Genomic DNA, 20,101 nt, shown 5'->3' on the forward strand with positions numbered 1-20,101 from the left:
TAACATTAAGAATTGGCTTTATGCAGTAGTAAAATGTTTATGTGCTTTTTTAATACAGAAAAACATTTCATTGTCAGTTAACAGTTAATTCATACGTGTATACACATACATATATCTCTCTCTATTTTTTTCTGCCAACAGTGAGATATTCCTCTTTTAAAATACTGGATAATACAATGCCACCCTAGGACTGGCATATACTCAGCAAAACGATGAAACTTGAATGGAACAAAACATAAAAAGAAGATAATTATAACAATAATAAAACTGCAGCACATAAAGAGAACATTTAGGCCAACCTTATAAGTCACATTTAACAGTCACACATTCATCTTACTTTCTGCCTTCAATGTGGTACAATGCCATAGAAGTAAATAACTCAATTATAGAAATTCTAATATAACTTCATAATACATCAACTCTAGAATTCCACAGATCCTTTTACTCCTGGATTGTGTATGACCTGTCTCCTGCATTAATAGGTTTGTCATACAACTTGCAAATTCGGCCACAAGACTAAACAAGACCACAAAGTATGCTGTTGCTAGAGATTTTCAACATTCTAGAAATGGCTCTGAAAGTGCATGGCTTGTTCCCAGTAGGAGTCTTGTAATTAGTCTCTGCCATATGTTCGTCTGGCTGAATCCATAGTTTCATCCTGGGAAGCACCAAGCCTCTAAGCACAAGCAGACTAAGTAGTCCTATTTTTTTTTTTCTTTTTAGCTAGGCATGTGATTCATTTTATTTTGTTGTTAGGCAAATAAATAACCCATATTTTCCTCCTTGAGTTACTTGATAAACACTTTTATTCTCAAGTGAAACACTGTACTAGAGTAATTATGTGGTCTTTCCTTAGAGAACAAGCTGTTAGAAAAATGTGTAGGAGAGAAGGTGTATAAATAAAGTAGCAGAAAAGAGTTCTGAAATAACATGGACCAGAAGATTCCTGGTACCCCATTCCCTTATTCTTCTCAACAACCAGGCCAATATGTAGGAATTTAATTTTCAATTAAGCCATATTCATAATTTGGCTTTAGGTTCAAGGATTATTTATGGTCATTAACATTTTCTCATCCAATTAATCATGCTCTTATACCTAGGAGATGGAATATTACGTGTGTATTTACATAGAGGTAATGTGACTAGCCCCATCTGAAAGTGAAATCATTGTGTTGCTCTACATCGTAAGGCAAATGTGGTTACTGCTAAAAACAACTAGAAATATTGCTCACTAGTCATTTTTTTTGTAGAAGGAGAGTAGTTAAAAAACAAGATCTTTCTCAATAGTTGACTACCAATAAGGTTTTCAAATTACATTGATTTATTAAACAGTATGAATTTTAATTTTGTTTAAAATAGTATTCAAGACTAATGACAAAAAGAAGGACACGTAATTAATGCAGCAAATCGAGTCTACCCTGAAGATACCCTCTTTCAAAATTAGTTAATAGTAGAGGTGATTATTTGTCTTGTTGCTACCTGGCTCCTATTATTGGAACTTAATAGCTATAGCACTGTCTTACTGCCAGAATGTTGATTTTTTTTTCTTTAATTTACCATTGAAATATTTTAAAGTCAATGTGTTAACAATAAGTTACTATACAAGGATAATATATTAGGATTTAAACTTGTGAAAGATATCAAGCCCAATAATTGGTGGAAAAAATACAACTGACATCTTCCAAAAGGAAGCACTCCAATGTAGTAACACCACAAAACAATGTTGTTTTTCATGGTACAGTGTTTACATCAAAATCCATTATAAGCTACAAAATACAAAAGTATGACAATGCTTGGAAATAATCTACTCCTTTAAATGTAATACAAAAAGGAATAAGTGAATCTTGACAACATTGATTAAAACTGAAGAATGATACAAAATTGTGGTGTAATTTTTAACTAATGGCAGATTTCAAATACTTCATGAATAAAAGTATTGAAATAAAATTTTTGGAATCAAATGATTTCCCAGTGTCCCTTTTAAGATATCATGACATACGTATCTACCTAAATGTAAATTTCTAAATATAAGTTACACAAGAGGAATAATTTCAAGGGATCTGTTATATAACATGGTGACTATAGTTAATAATAATATATTGTATATTTGAAAATTGCTAAGACAGTAAATAGATTTTAAGTATTCTCACCTCAAAAAATGTATATGAGGTAATGGATATGATAACGAGATTTGATTTAGCCATTCCACAATGTGTACATATATCAAAACATTATGTTATACACTATAAATACATACAATTTTTGTTATTTAAAAAACGGATACATTGAAAAATATCTTATAGACTTAACTGACATAATCATATCTGTTTGGTAATTTTCTTAGAAAAAGCTTGTGCTTTGTGGTGTTTCTGAGAAACTTGTAATAACTGCTGAATCAATGGTGATTTTGAGAAATTTGCTTTATGCTACTCTATGAAGGAAATGATACAGTAAAAGACAGCATTTATTTGATCATTAATCTGATTGTGATTGCTCTTTGCCAATGTTAAATTAATACAAAAACAACAAAAACAAAAACAAAAACATACTCAGACAAAAAAAATTATCAAGATTTTGTAGCAGTGTGATCATGCACAAGAAAATAAGAGTATGAAGAAATAGTCCACTGAATGCCAGCTCTTCACAGATACTCCAGCTGTTAGACAATTGCTAGCGGTTTTCATTTTCAATTAAAAAGTACTTGAGGGACTGTTTAATACATTTAGATGCAAAGAGAGAACTTATACCTCTGGGGTGACCCAACTGGAGAAATGTATACTTGATCAGTGAAACATTTATATTTCAAGGCAAAGTTGAGGTGAGTTTTTTCATTTCTTGCATAGTTTATGTTTGATTAGATCAAAAAGTCAACAAATTGTGCCTTTTCTAAGACTTATTTAAGAGGGTTGAAATGGTACTTACAAATTTACGGGTATACGTTTCCTGAATACTAACAACTTGGGTATGTTACTTACCTTCTTTAAGACTTATTTTCCTTTGGTAACATTTACAAAGAAAAATGAACTTCATAAAGTTAGTTTAAGGATTAAATGATAGAATTCATGTGAAGCTCTTACCCTATTAATTGGACCATAATAATTACTCAATAAATGATAGCCACATTATTTAACTTTTGCCACTAAGGGAATCTGACTTTCTCATTTTAACTTTAGATGGAGTCTAGGGAAACATCAATAATCTGCTGACAATCAGGTACTTTGATAAATAGGTATGTATAAGCAGCAAAGATATAGATGCATTAGAAATCTAACTCCTCAAATAGAGTATGTTGAAAGCTTCTTTTTTATCTCTGCCCTTCTATGAATATTCCCATACCTTATCTCTGTGCTCACAAAAATATTCTCTTATTTATTAATGCTTTTGGAAAGCATTGATGCTTTCTAAAATACAGTATCTATTTTTTAAACTTCTCTCTGCAAAACTTTCTCTATTTTTTTGTGTAATCACTACAATTAAAATAAAGTGGAGACAAGATACCCAGGGACTCAGAGGTCAGACACATTCATTACATTAGGTTCTGCTCAGTCTATGAGTCTCATTTAGAAACAGCTGCACCAGAGATTCTGCTGCATTGAACAGTCAACTCTGAAAGCTTGGCAGAGGTTGGCTTTAAGGGACTGACATATTATGTGCCATAGCTTACTTCATGATTTTAGCCTGAGAATCCGTGCAAAGTAGACCCCATGAAAATGTTTCGCTATTTGGCTCTGCCCCAATTACACAAATGCACTTGTAAGAGTGCTCACAAATGCAATTATGAGAGTAGATAGCTCCTCACACCGGTGCAAAATAAATGAAAAGATGAAATTCTGAATATCATTTTCATGGGTAATGACTCCTATGTAAAAGGAATAAACTCCATTCAAAATGGAATCATTCTCACACATTCACGTATACACATATGTGTTCATTCACTTATAATTCACTTATGAACATAGGGGATATTCCCATCTCACTGTCATTGTTAGACTAATTTTTGAGAATTATATATATAAGACTTTACATAGTCACTGCATCCTTGGCATCTGTACTAAAATGTTATCCAGCTCTAGTAGAAGGACATACTACTAACAATGAACACATCTACTTGCCTCTCTATATTGCTACCAGCATATCAAAGGAGATTTGGGGAATGGAAAGCATTGCCTTCCAAATATTCTCTCAAAGAGATCTGTTTGGAAAGGAGCACTGGAAATGCCAGAAAGAAAAACAACTTCCACATAATTATTCCATTTTTATCAACCACCAAATAAACATTAGCAGATAGTCTTCAAATTGGTTTGTGGGAGGTAGAATTACCGTTTATTTTAGATGTATACAGCTGCATGAGTCACTGGGGGAAAAATAAATGTGTTGATTTATCAATATGTTGTATCAATTACAGGCACTGCTCTGCCCAACTGCTTTTGGGATCTGCATGCTTAGTGGAGAATGAATTTAAATCTGTCCAGGTACATATTTAGGGTTGTGCTGCAAGTCAAACCCACACAGTAATGTAAAGGCATTTTTTAAGGAAAAATTCTAACACAGTTAAAAAAATTCAGAAAGTACTAATAATTAAAGGCAAATGTCATTAAGGGTTATTCAAAGTTAAAATATTAATCATGGATACTTTCTAATATTAATTCATTTTTCATAACTTCTGAATATCTTAATGATTCTTAATGATTCCCTTTGGTCAAGAACCTTCTATTGATTTTATTGCTTTTAGTTTTCTCTTGAGCCTGAGAAAGCGGAGTTAGGAAACTGGGTTTATAGACATCACTTGCCTTTTCCTCATATTCTAAACTCTTCTAGAACCAACTCCCTCAGGTAATAGTGAGTAATTTGCTTAAATCATCTCATGTAGTTCACCCCAAACACTTTAAGGTAAACGTTATTATTATCCTTTTTTTTTTCTCCCCTTGGTAAGAAAACTTTGTTTCAGAGAAGTCTGATTTGTCCAAGGTCACACAGTCAGCATGGGGCAGAGGGAGTGAGAATTTAATCCTTGGTGGTTTGGTAGTAAAATCACAGGCACTGAGGCCAAACCACGTGCACCAACTCCCACAAACACCCAACTAGACAGATTAAGGTTTGGCAGATATCAATAAACAAGGGTGTGTACACCTTCCAAGGTATAGGAGAAAGACTGTTCCTCTCTGAGAAGCAGACAAATCATGATTTTTTAAAGTACTGCATATAGATATAGAGAACAGTTTGAAGGTTGGCAGAGACTAAGGAGCGGGTAAGGCAGGAGGGAAGAGGGTAAGACTGTAAAGGGATATCATGAGGGATTCTTCAAGGGATGAAAATGTTCTGTATCCTGACTGTACCAATATCAATTCCTTGATTGTGACATTGCATTATAGTTTTGTAGGATTTTTTGTTTTCCACTGGAGGAAAACTGAGTAATGGATACACGGCATCTTCCCTGTATTATTCCCCCCGACCCCCCGCTTTTTTTTTTTTGAGACGGGAGTCTGGCTCTGTCGCCCAGGCTAGAGCGCAGGGGCACAATCTCGGCTCACTGCAAGTTCCGCCTCCCGGGTTCACGCCATTATCCTGCCTCAGCCTCCCAAGTAGCTGGGACTACAGGCGCCCACCACCACGCCCGGATAATTTCTTTTTGTATTTTTAGTAGAGACACGGTTTCACCTTGTTAGCCAGGATGGCTACAATCTCCTGACCTTGTGATCTGCCCTCCTGGGCCTCCCAAAGTGTTGAGATTACAGGCGTGAGCCACCGCGCCCGGCCTCCTGTATTATTTCTTACAATGTCAAGTGAATCTACAATTATCTCAAAATAAAAACATTTACTTAAAAACAGTGTAGACATCTTAACATGTAGTTACACTTAATTAATTTGAAAGGTAAACCAAAGAGCTAAAAAGTCAGACCAGTGTTTCAAAAATCCAAACACGAGGGAAGCCCAAAAGACAGCCAGGAGTAGGTAGCGGAATCCTGCAGGGCACTTTGTCAATTAAGTCATTCTCACAGGTAGCAGGAGAGCCCCAGACTCTCCTGGAGGTTCATCTGTGACATCCTAGGAGGAGAAATACAAGCCATGCAGCCACTGTTTGAACTGCTCTTCCCTGGGGCTGCTCACAAAGGGAGGCAGAAAACAGGGTAGAAGTCTTTCTTCAAGTTTTGTCTGTCCACACTGGCTGACTGGATGCTCTGGTGAGCCTAATATTGGTGTATCTATTGCCTGGCATCGGAAATAGGAAGAACCACTTAGAAAATGACAAATACAGTGGGTTACCTAGGGGCCCTGGAGGGGCCATTCTGTAAGCAGAAGTCAGTGCTTACTGTACTATAATTTACATACTATCTAACAGTTTGGACAACCAAAACTTCTTAATCTCCTAGCAAAATTATAGCTGTCATAGAATTATCTAAGAGAATTGCTCTGCTTTATATGTGTGTACCCACAAGTGGAGCAAAAAACAAATTAGACCCTTGGAAGCAGCACACTAAATGCTAAAATATCATATTTAAATACCAAAATATTATAGATCACAAAACAAATATAGTAGGAGAAAGAGTCATAGCAATAAAATGTTAATACTGTAAGGATAAAAGAATAAAAATAATACTTTTTGGACAATTCAGGCTCCTACTCCTTCCAGATTCTCCTCCTCCTTAAGACCATTTGGAAGTAACCAGCTCTGTACTTGGGATAAAGAGGCTGAATTTTGCTGCAAATAAAAATTGGTACAACTGCTTTCAACTGCAGGTGGTGGTTGCTCATTTTAAAAAAATACTAAAAAAAAAATACTTAAAAAAATGGTTGGCAACACCTTTCATCATATTTAGAAAAGAACCAATGGTAGTGAAAAAAATCAAAGCAAATTAAAAAAAAAAAAAAACTTTATTTTGAGATAACTTTAGACTTATAGAAGAGTTGCAGAAATAGTACAGAAAATTCCCATACATCCTTCACAGCTTCCCCCCGTTAACATGTTACATAACCATGGAAGATTTAACAAAACTAAGAGCTTTGATACCATACTACTAACCGAAGTGCACGACAGAACTTTAAAAATATTTCTCACACTTTGGGAGGCTGAGGTAAGCAGATCATGAGGTCAGGAGGTTGAGACCATCCTGGCTGACACGGTGAAACCCCGTCTCTACTAAAAATACAAAAAATTAGCTGAGTAAGGTGGCATGCACTTGTAGTCCCAGCTACTCAGGAGGCTAAGGCAGAAAATTGCTTGAACCCGGGAGAAAAAGGTTGCAGTGAGCTGAGATCGCACCACTGCACTCCAGTCTGGGTGACAGAACAAAACTCCACCTAAAACAAAAAAATTATGTGTGTGTGTGTGTGTGTGTGTGTGTATATATATATATGTGTGTGTGTGTATATATATATATATATATATATAAAATACATATTTCTCCAGTTTTTCTAGTCATGTAATTTTTCTGTTCCAGGATCCAATTCAAGATCCCATATTGTATTTAGTTGTCATGCCCTTAGTCACCCTGAATCCGTAACAGTTTCTCAACCTTCCCCTTATCATTCATGACCTTGAGAACTTTGAACACTTCATGTCAGTTATTTGGTATATTGTTCCTATATATCATTTTGACTGATGTTTTCTCATAATTGTATTGAGATCATGCATTATCTGGAACGACACCATACGGGTGATGTAGCCTTCACAGTGCGTCATATTGGGGGTTCATTATGACTATACGTATTGGTGGTTACATTAACCTCAGCTAGGATAGTGTCTACCAAGATTGTACACTGTCAAGTTACTACTTTTTTCATTTGTAATTATTAAATAGTTTGAAAGAGATACTTTGAGACTATGCAAATATCCTGTTTTTGCTTATACTTTGGCCCATTAATTTTAGCCTCCATTGGTGGATCTTGCCTTGCAGCAATTGTTACTGTGATATTCTAACAGTGATTTTCTATTTGTAATTTTGGATTTTAATATAGTCTCTTCTTCTACACTTACAATTGGAATTCTTCTGCAAAGCACTGTTGTTTAGCCACCTTATTCATTGATTCAATTCTTTATATTGGCATGGGGCCATGGATATTTATTCTATTCTTTGGAGTATAATCCACAATTATAATCATTTTCTTTCTCAGGCTCTTTCAGGTTGGCTCTGTGCTCCTTTCACTAGGCTTCATCCCTGGTTCCCTTATGTTTAGCACCTGGCACTTTCCAATATAGCAAGATGCTCTAGATGCAACTTGTATTTTCCCTGCCCCAGCCCTGGAATCAAACGGTTCTCCAAGGACCCCTAGTATTTTTTATTGCAGAATTGTATTTAGAAACTACTAAGTTATAAGCACTGAGCATACTCATTGCTATTAGGGAACTCCCTGCTTCTCGTCTTCTCAGTGAAGAGAACTAGGAAATAAAGGTGTGTATATTAACTCATGCATATGTAAGCATCTATATTTCTGTCTATTTCTGTTCCTCTGTGTGTGTATATGTGTATATATATGTATATAAATATAATTGTGCTATATACAATTTTTTGGTATATCCATATTCATATCTCCACCTCTCTTTCAGGACCACAGGGCTCATCCTAGTATTCCCCTTTCTTTTGTCACTTCTTACTCTAACAGTGGGACTCCTAGCTCCGATTATCTATGCTATAATAGCTATTTGTTCAATCCTAGTATACAGATATATCACTTTCAAAATTCCTTACTAATATGCATATATACAGTTCCTTTTATCTTTATAGTATCCAGTCTAAACATCCTTTTCCAAAGTTTCTTAGGTCAGCTGCTTTCTTCCTGCCACCCCCCAATGTGGTTCTGTGGTTCATGTGTAATACAGTTAGATTCATTTGTTACTGTCTGTGTTCTATCCCCCTGCCACCTCCTAATGGGCTTTTTAAATTAAAGAAAAACATTCACTTTTTTGTTGTACAGTTTATGGATTTTGACAAATGCCTGGAGCTGTGTATCTACCTCCATAGTTCTACCCAGAACAGTTTTGTCACCCCAAACATTTCTCTGTTACCCCTGTATAGCAAACTCTTCACGCCTGACACCAGATAAAAACAAGCTTTTACTTCAATGCCTTGTATATGGTTTGGAATTAATTAGAATTAACTAGCGCATTTTAGCTATGCTATAGTAAAAATGCATCTGAAGGTCAGTACACAGAAAAAGTCCAACAGGTAAAGCTACAAACTGCCATTTGTTTTATAATACATTAGTGTTCATATTTGGTATTTAAAACTATTTAGGTCTAAATATATAAAAACTTACACCATAGATTTTTTGAAGGGGAATTTTTCTTTCTTTGAATGCTTACATTTAGAGTTTCTTAAGAAGTCTACAGTTCAGCACCATCTATTCACTGAAAAGGAATGAAAATACCAGCCTTGTCTCTCCCTCCTCCACCTAATAGAAGAAGGTGGTGCTTTCTTGGAGAAGTATCCAGTACTTCTGAAAAATTACTAGAAGGGCTGCCACTGTCTATCCCTATTGAGCCCCTTTACTGAGTTTGCTGACAACAAATGGCTCATGCAGAAAGCTCTTGTGCATTTTTGTATGCATTATAATATTTTGTTATTATTGTGCATAATAGTAGATAATGGTGAAGTGGGATGGAAGGCAAGTGATTACCAGAATGTTAAGAGAAGGAAATAGAAGAGATGTGGTACTTTTTATTCAGTAGAAAAAAATTAAAATCATTTCTGATCACCATTACATGGACTTTTTCTATGCTGAAATAGCAATTTCTCAAAGCAAGCTTCCTGGTGGTTACTGTAAGTGGGTAAAAAAAATTAAAGGATGAAAATGAACCCATTCTTAAGAAGATACTGTGTTCTTGAGATATAATCAAGCAGAGAAGGTAAAGCTTAAAGTATTGACTTTACAGTTGCCCTGGCAAGTTGTGTGTGATTCTGTGCAACCGACTACATCACTCATCAGTTTCCTTCAATGCAAAATAAATCATATCACACATAACTTTCAAGGTTGTTGTAATAAGTAAGCAAGTTCAAGCATATGAAGCATCTAGTATAAATAACTATGCAACAGCAATAATAGCTATTATCATTATTAGTAGTGTTTGTGCATATTTTCTTATGTGATAGGGAAATCTGGTCATATAAGGGTAGCAGCATTTAATATTTACAACCAAACATATATAGTTTCTTAAAATAACCACAATTCCAAAAAACTTCAATGTGGTTATACCATTCAAATAAACTAAATAGTACTTGTGTTTCAAAAACAAGATAACATGCGTTATTGTATATTCAAAAACAACAAGACATGATCTATCTAAATGTTTTTCTGTGTTTAATTATCTTATAGTCTGTGGAGGTCCTGGAAGAGAGTGACCTATGCCTTTTTCATCTTTGTATTTCTAGGAATTTCCAAAAGTAGTCATAAGAAAACTCTCTAAATTCAATGGAATTGTTTAGATTGAAACTGACCCAATTGTCCCACAGAGATAATATTTATAATTTTTTGAATAAACATATAAAGTGATTCTCCCAGTCTTAAAACTTGAGAAAGTTACATTTGTTTTATCTGAGTTCCTTTCTAAGGAACCCAACCACGAGGACTCCCAGAGAGTAGCTAGGAGCTGATCCTCACAAGATCATTGGATTTGGACAATGAGATGCCAGATACCTTGGCTGTTATGATTGCCTAACTGACTACCTGCTTCCTGTTGATCAACTCCTCTTTCTTACCACTCCCTAATTCCTGTTTTCCTACACATGGTTCCATTTCTTCCCTGGTATATAAATCCTGAATTTTAGTTGGTCAGGGAGATGGATTTGAGACTGATCTCACATCTCCTCTGCCACAGCACCTGATTAAAGCCTTCTTTCCTAGCAATACTTGTGTCAGTAATTGGTTTGCTGTGATGCAAAAAGCAGGACCTATACCAAACCCCTGGCATTTTGGTTAAAATATTAGATTCAGATTATGTTCAGATTATAGCAAAGGCCAATATTTAAAGTGAAAGATGGACAGGAAACTTCTTGGGTACATTAAAATTGTCCATATTTTGGAAGCTTGAGGAATCAGAATACTTAATTTTAGGGTTAGTGGATTATTTAGTTCTCTTAAGTCTATACAGTAAACCAAGCTCTAAGTATTTTATAAAGAGGTGTGAACCTAAACATCATCATTCAAACTCAAGACTTTGATGAATTCACAGTGGGTTTTAGCCCACTTATGCAGGTCTAGCTTATTAGCAGTGTAGGTCTGCCAGTGCTTTCTGTATATATGGCATCTGTAACTCAAGATTTGTCCCCAAAACTAAACCCTTTTCCACAGTGTGACAACTGGTAGCAGGGTAGAGAAAAAATTATTCTCTCATGTCACACATGAGGAATTTAGGGCAGACCCAGTGTTTTTATGGTTTAAGAGCATAGGCCCATCTGCCTCCTTGAGCTGTCTGCTGTAGTGCATAGTGGGGTCCAGCAGCAGAGGGCAAGAGGGAGGATGAGTAAACACTGTGGGCCTTCAGAGGGCTCAGCAACTGACCTCATTCAAAATGGCAGGGACAGAGAGGAAGAAACTGACAGATCCCCTAAATGCTCACCGACTGAGAACAAGTAAGAGGGATTGTCTCTCTCCGTGGACTCCCCAGTACCACTGTAGGTGATCTCACTTGGGCAGGAGTCAGCAAAACAGGGATCTTCACCATTAATGGGATCTCATTTTGAACTTGGGGCTAGTTAACTTTATGAAGCCTGGGGTACCAAGAAATAACAATTAACTCTGCAAAGAGGTCATTAACATTGAGATTTTTAGAAATTTTCCTGAAGTGCTTTTTGAGTGCGGTTTTTAAAATGGCATTTCCCCCTACCTAAATATAATGCATTGTTAGAGAGAACAGGCATTTATGTCATGCCTGCTGTTTCAGGTATTGCTATATCACATCATGGTCCTATTAACTTTATGAAGTATAATTATCTTAATCATACAGATAAAGAACCTAGAAATTTACAAAGTGATTTTTTTTTCAGCAATTCATGTTGTTGTTCTACATTATGGTACTTTGACCTAGAGGGATACTGAAAAGATCATTAGGCATAGTCCTGCCATCCAACATGTAAGCTCTCCATAGCTGTTTTGCAGATAAGGCAATGAGTACTTAGAATTTTCCTTCACATTTTTTTTTTTTTTTGGTTAATTTATTTCAAGATGAATTCTCTTTACCAAGTAGAAATTCAAATTCTTGTGTTTACATTTAGAATCACAATGGCACAACTGGAAACAAAATGCCAAAAAAGATTTCCATAGCTGAATAATACTGCATTCTGACAAAAATACAGAGTCTCACTTTTTAAAATTGAGGACACTTGGGATAATTACATACTAAAATGACTGAATCATGGCCCTGATAAGAGGAAAGCAGAAGCCTCCATAATTAAACAGAACAAAAGTAAAGAAGTGTGTGTGTGTTTGTGTGTGTGTGTGTTGCGTTTACGTTCAGAAACAGCAGACCTAGTGCTTTGGCAATGGTCCAAAGTCATTTCTGGTAAATAAGAGATATAAATAATTCATAAACAGAACATCCCAAATGAAAAAACAAAAAACACAGATCTGAAAGGAAAGAAAACATTTGTGTCAGACAGATAGCTTCTAGCCAGCTAAACTAACAACTTGCTTTAAACAGTGTAATTCATTCACTTATTTCATAGGCAAAGGCAAAGTTCCCCCTTTTTTCTCAAAAAAGATTTACAATGTTTCTGTGTTGGGAAGTATTAATCTGAGAAGAGGAGGCACTTCACATTATGTAATTGCTTCCTTCTGTCCTGCTGCTGCTATCACACTGAATGGGCATGACAGTCTTAATTGGAAACAACCTCATGTTATCTGTATGTATCCTGAGTAAATAAAATACGTGCATTAACCAATGAGGAGAAAAATGAGTGAGTAATGCAACAACGTGATACGTGTTCTCCAGAATTTGGAGAATGCAGGGATTGGTGTGTGCTCACAGGTAAAAATGTTTAAATGATCAGGAGCCCACCTGGAGTGTGCAGAGCAAGAAGAAAGCAACAGTGGTGAGAGGTGAAACACCACAGGCAGATCCTTGAGGAAGGGCACCAGCCTTGTTTTCCTGAATGTGACCTCACCTGTGTGGACCATGTGGACTGGAGAAGTGACTAGTGTGGAAGCACTGGTAGTCAGGTACTGTGGGAGACTTATGGATGGAGCCTACTGGAGGGGTCTTCAGCATGCTAGGGAATTGAAAGACTCCAGTAAAGGGCTCTCCATACCTCACAAGGAAATAATCTGCAATTAGATATCTAGCTCTTTCAGAAGGCACTAACACCATCCTAAGCCTTTTCTTACCTCTTCTCTCTCCTGTAACTCTCCATGGAGAGGCAGCCTGGTGAGTGGAAGAGGAGGGCAAATGGTGAAGAAGCTAAAGCAGGCCTGAGCAGGGGAAGACAGAAACTTTCAATTTTTTAAGAGGTTGAAGTTTTGGTATTAGTACCTGGAGTGAAGGCAAGCCATGGGAACTGTAAGAGATAAAGGCTGAAGCTAGGAGCATGAAGGAAAGACGAAGTGTGAAAGAATAAAGATGCATTTCCCCTACTGTGTTTAGCTGGTTCAATCAATCAGTTACAACTACATTTTCACACTGAAGTGTAAATATTGGATGAACAACATTTGTTGGTCCCCAGTTGTTATCTGGACACATGCTGACAGTAATAAGCTTCCATTTCCTTTGTCATCAGGACTTCAGGGATGCCAATTTACAGAGCTCTGCAATTTCTTTACCTATCTTCCTACAAATGTCTATCCAGAGAGAAATGTGTATTATTATACACATACAAAAAATAAGATAAATCCAGTTTTCTAAACATATGAGAAGAAATCAAACAGGCATGATCAAGCAGTGATGTTTCATGTATCATGTTTCTCAGACAATGCCTATTCCTGTAACAGCAATTTAACAAATATTTTTCAACGAATACTTGTGTTTCTCCTGTCACAAATAGATCAGATGCTGAAAATTTAAGTCAATGAACACATTTTGTACCATTTCCCAACTGTAACTACTGATGAGCAAAATTTTACTACTTGCTTGAAAGCAACAATATTTTTTGGTTATTGATGCTTAATTAATCTATTAAAATGAAGTTTCTGTACTTTAAGTTCATATCAACGAAGATAGGAGATGCTCTGGTTTAAAAATCATACTTATAGACTATTTTTTTCACACTGAGTCTAATCATGTTTACCTATTCGTAATATTTTCAAGGCTGCTTTTAATATCACATATTCATATCATTATTTGATCAAATATATGTATTACATTTTCCAATTCAAAAGTTTTACAAATTTTAGTTTTCATTGACAAATAATAATTGTATATATTTTTTGGGTACAATGCAATGTTTCAATATGTAGCCCCAAAATAAAACCCTAATCCTCTCAACTACTGATGAACCATCCCCCTTGGCCAGGGGCATTTCAATATTAACCTGAAAAGTTAGTTCAGGCCAGGATGGGAAGTGGAGATAGGACATGCCTCATTATACTTTCTTCTCTTTGGAATTCAGGTATAGCTGACCAGCATTAACATGAAAACAGAGATCCTACGATTGATAGAACAGACTCTGTAAGTGTGATAAGAAACATTTACAGTCTGTTCTCTCTGAAGCCTGCTACCTGGAGGTTTCATCTGCATAATAAAACCTTAGTCTCTACAATTTATTATCTTAACCCAGACACTCCCTTCTATTGATTCCAGGTCTTTAGATAGACTCTCTCAACTAATTGCCAATCAGAAAAATCTTTGAATCCAATCACCTGAAAGTACTTTTCCTACCCCACTCAGGCTACAGCTTGGTTTTATACATTTTAGGAAGACATAAGACATCAATAGATTAATTGTGTTTACATTTAGGATCAGAGCAGCACAACTGGAAACAAAATGCTGCAAAAGATTATTATTTTGATGTCTTATTAAATAAATAAAGTAATTAACTAAAAGATCAATTAGTCTATTGATGTCTTATTTCTCCCTAACATGTATAAAACCAAGCTGTAGCCTGACACCTTGGGCGCATGTTCTCAGGGTCTTCTGGAGCTGTGTCACAGGCCATTGGTCACGCATATTTTGCTCTAAATACATTTTTTTCAAATATTTTACAGAGTTTGACTCTTTGTCAACACATACATGTATACATCGTGGAATGATCAAATCAAGCTAATTGCATATCTATCACCTTAAATATTTGTGATTTATTCGTGGTGAGAAAATTTAAAATCTTCTCTTTTAGTTATTTTGAAATATACATTATTAGTAGCTATCGTCACTGTTTAAAAGTTCAATATTAGAAATTCCTACTTGTTGAAGACAGCAGATATTTTAGCAATTTCAGATATTTGAAATATAATCATAAACCAAATAGCAAGTGGAAAAGTTCCTCTTGAAGGATATCATAGAACTAATATGAATTACCTAAGGAGACCATGAAATATCCCTCAGACGACAGGAAACTTTAGCTGTGGCTAAATTACATTAAATGGTTTAACATGATTAGTTATTTGATTAAAAGGAAGAGAGGTAAATATAAAAGGTGGGTAGTAAACTATTTGATAAAAATGCATATTTCTTATTTGGAGGGAGGAAAAAACTGAAATACAATCTCCCATTTAAAGAAGAAGAGGAAAAAAAGAAAACAGAAAGATCAGCGTAAGTTTGTATAGTAAAAGGCCAAAAAAAAAAAAAAAGTATACTTCTCAAAGGCTTCTGAGGTGTTTCCATACAGAAAAAAACAAAAAACAAAAACCAGCATTTGTTTATGATAATGACCCTGAATTACCATAAAAATGTTTGCTGGTATCCAGAATACTGTATTTCAAGAATTCACTGAAGTATTTAGATAATGTATTTTAGAAAGATGTATTGGAAAAAACTTGCTAAAATGAAAAAGCACATAAGGAACGAAACCCCTTATTATCTCAAACATTCACTTATATTTCTCATCTAATTCTTTAATAATGTCAGATAAATTGGATGTTACCACATGTGATGACTCAAATTGATCTTAATATTTTTCTTGTCATATTTATGGCTAGGTAATGAAGCCTGCTTATAACATGGAGTCATCAGCCTTAGGGCAGTTGGAAATGAGTCTTGAGAAAGGAGAAAAATAGGGTGTATTTTCCTATGCATACATTTCCATAAAATGCTAACACAGAGAGATACATTTTAAAAATAACAGAAGAGGATCCAGTGAAAAAAGATGCTTTGCCAGCTCAGTACTTGCTTCGTTCTCACATATATACCTACGTAGGAAGATGAATTAAGAAATGAATTCGCTTTACTGCTGATCAAATGTATAAACCCCAAATGTAAAATAAAATAATTAACAGGAGACCAAATGATGCTTTTGAATCACAGCAGTCATTTGTTACATTAAGAAGGAAAGAAAAAAAGTTCAGATCTTGGAAAAGTATGTTTCCACTCTGCATTCAGTGGGAAATTACAACACTAGAAACGATTGAAGCTCCTCATTTCTGTTACCTCTGTTCCTGTTACTATTCCTATTGCTGCAGCTATCAACCCATCACGACTCCTTTAAATAGATATATATATGTATATATATGTGTGTGCACATATACATATATGTATACACATGTGTGTATACAAACACACACACACATACACACATATAATAGTGCTCCAACATTTCAGGAGGACTACTGTCACTTAAGCATGTACAAGTAATTAGATACACTCCATTTCTGTCACTGTGAAAATAGTGTTTCTCATGTGTTTGTTGAAGGCTTTTTTCAAAAGCACAAACACGTGCCAACATGCCTTCCTACTCTGCTCCATGCCGACTTAACTATACATAATCTTTGGGAATAAAACACAATATGGTCAATAGGAAAATATTAGTTAAGAAAAATCACTATATAAGGAATTGGCCAGATTAATCCAGAGATTAACATTAATGATATTTATTCAGATAAACTCTTACAATAATATAAGAGGAAAGTGAATTTGGTGCTTAAGAGAAATCATTAAAAGAAAATGTTTTATGCCGGGCGCGGTGGCTCAAGCCTGTAATCCCAGCACTTTGGGAGGCCGAGGCGGGCGGATCACGAGGTCAGGAGATCGAGACCATCCTGGCTAACACGATGAAACCCCGTCTCTACTAAAAATACAAAAAACTAGCCGGGCGAGGTGGCGGGCGCCTGTAGTCCCAGCTACTCCGGAGGCTGAGGCAGGAGAATGGCGGGAACCCGGCAGGCGGAGCTTGCAATGAGCTGAGATCCGGCCACTGCACTCCAGCCCGGGTGACAGAGCAAGACTCCGTCTCAAAAAAAAAAAAAAAAAAAAAAAAAAAAAGAAAATGTTTTATTGGATCAAACATATGATTTGAAACAACTACACTGTGATTTGGATTCTTATCTCTGAACAAAACATATTAGTAGCTGCTTCTCAAATTTGTTATTTCAGAATCCCTTGTATTTTCTATGAAGAATTCATGTTTTAAAAAGTTATTAATCATACTGAATTTATCAATCACTTATTACTCTTATAAATCAAAGCCCATTTTATATAAGTAAAAATTCAGCAGTCCACTTTAAATGTCATTTCTGTTGGCCTTTGAAGATTGTGATCATAATAATCATAATTCCATGAAACACCACTGAACTTCTTTTCTTTCCTTCTTAATATAATAAATGACTGCTGTGATTCAAAAGCATTATTTGGTCTTCTATCAATTATTTTATTTTACATTTGGAGTTTATACATTTGATCAGCAGTAAAGCTAATTTATTTCTCAATTCATCTTCCTACGAGATGGGGTTTCTGGTTAACCTGGATTCAGACAGGAAACGTGATTTTTGCATTGTACTCCCATAATGTGCACACCCGTCTGTGGATATTTCTAGGAGAGAGATTATATTCAACGAAAATGTCTTTAGGATTTACTTTTAATTATAGAAGCTATAAGTAAAGAACATTTCTAGTTCAAGGAATAATTCAAAATAACATTCCTTAATTCCTCTGTTAAATCTTTGAGACAGATCTTTAAAAAGAAAGGAAAAAATATATACATTGGGAATGTATTAGTCCATTTTCATACTGCTGTGAAGAAACACCCAAGAGTGGGTAATTTTTAAAGAAAAAGAGGCTTAATGAACTCACAGTTCCACATGCTTGGGGAGGCCTCCCAATCACATGGAAGGTGAAGGAGGAGCAAAGGCACGTCTCACATGGTAGAAGGCAAGAGAGCTTGTGCAGGGGAACTGCCTTTTATAAAACCATCAGATCTCATGAGACTTATTCATTACCACGAGAACAGCACAGGAAAACCTGCTGCCACGATTCAATGACCTCCCACCAGGTCCCTCCTACAACATGTGGGGATTATGGGAGGCACAATTCAGGATTGGATTTGGGTGGGGACACAGCCAAACCGTATCAGGGAGCCAGGTACTGGTTTGAGATATTAAACAACATATCTAATATAATCATCACACTATGTTCATAGGGTATGTTGGGGTTCAGAAACCAGTACTCCCAAATGTGGCACTTTCACATGCTGACCTGAAGAAGAAACCTCAAGGTCTTTCTGACCTCCCCGCCCCCAAGTCCTGCAGTGTCCTCCACCTGCCCCACCAACACATACACCTGTCTGTCCTGCCTGACAATCCTCAGTCCCACCCAAAGCACAGAATGAAGTTGTTCTCTGAATCCCTTTATCTGACTGAAGTCCAGATTCAACAAGGAAGAAAACAGTGACCTCTGGTATCCTCCCTGAGTTTTCATTAACTGAACTCATATCACAGGAAGAAAGACCAAAGTCTGTCAACACATCCAAATAGATTTTTGTCACAAACCACTGCCTGCTCTGTAGGCCCAACAGACTTTGTTCCCAGCCATTGTACATTCTTCAAGCCCACTGAATTCCCCTAAAAAAATTACTACCTCCCTAAAATCATCCACATTTTCCCATCTGCCTGGTCTCTAAGAAGATGGTATAGAATGACTGTACTCTGTTGTGTGGCAGGCTAATCACTCTATAACTTTCTCCCTGTGCACGCTAATAAACTTGCGGCCTTTTCTCCTATTGATGTGTCTTTTTTGAGTTTCTTTTTCTCTGAACCTTTTGAGGGTGAAAGGGAAGTTTTCTTTTGGCCCCTACAGGTATAATCTTCAATTCAGAAACAGGGACTTAGAGAGTCTAAAAGATTGACTATGATCACACATTAAGTGAAGCATATTTATTCACTCAAATCCACTCAGCCTTTTTCTCTGTGCTGCCCATAATTTTTAGGTATTTAAGTAATGAAGCACTGCAGATAGACTTTTTAAAAGAGAGGTCATTCTGTTCAGCTGAGCACACCCTGATTTCTGATCTTGATTATTTTCCAAGAGTTACATTAAACAATTACTAAATTTTGTTTACATTCCCAGGTTTTACCTAATATACTAAGAATGGAGCCAATAAATCATAAACAAAATAATAAACCTATCACAAAATATCTTGCTTGCAGAAATACACTGTGAGAAAAAACATCCTAGTGGGCTTCATATGACAGCTTACAGCAATCAGTCCTCAGCTATAAACCAATGCTACAATCAATACAGATAGAATACCTACTATGTTAGGTATTGGTGATGGGCAGAATAATTACAGGAACTACAGACCATGGAGAAGCCATGGTCACACAGAGAGATGGGTATATGGTATAATGAAAGTGTGTATTGGAGGTCTGACCTGCTTCCTTGAAGTAGTTTATATTATATAGTATAGTATAGATTGACTGAATTACCTGTAGCTTGCAGAAACAGTAGCATGATAGATAGATATACATTTTATGTATATGTTTAAGTGTGTATGTGTGTGTGTATGTGTGTGTGTGTGTGTGTGTCTGTGTATGTGTGTATGTTCAGGTGTATTTCTGAAGGGCTGAAAACATTTTCCTAAGCAAGGATAGCTATGAGCTTGGCAGAAAACAAACAACAAAACAATTTAATGACTTCTTTAGGATCCCTGGATCATTAGAAGGTACCCAGAGAGAGAAATGTTAGCCTTTTATTGATAAATTCTCATGCTAATGTAGTACTCACAAACTGCCTTGTTTCTGATATGGATTG

General features: G+C 35.9%; 1 protein-coding gene across 1 annotated transcript in view; it reads right to left on the reverse strand.

The window, feature by feature from the left end:
* CHSY3 (chondroitin sulfate synthase 3) overlaps positions 1–20,101 on the reverse strand; it is a 304,868-nt gene that overhangs the window by 89,760 nt on the left and 195,007 nt on the right. The gene's annotated exons all lie outside the window — the stretch shown is intronic.

Source organism: Trachypithecus francoisi, unplaced genomic scaffold (genome assembly GCF_009764315.1).
Source record: "Trachypithecus francoisi isolate TF-2019V2 unplaced genomic scaffold, Tfra_2.0 Lachesis_group2, whole genome shotgun sequence".
Lineage (NCBI taxonomy): Eukaryota > Metazoa > Chordata > Mammalia > Primates > Cercopithecidae > Trachypithecus > Trachypithecus francoisi.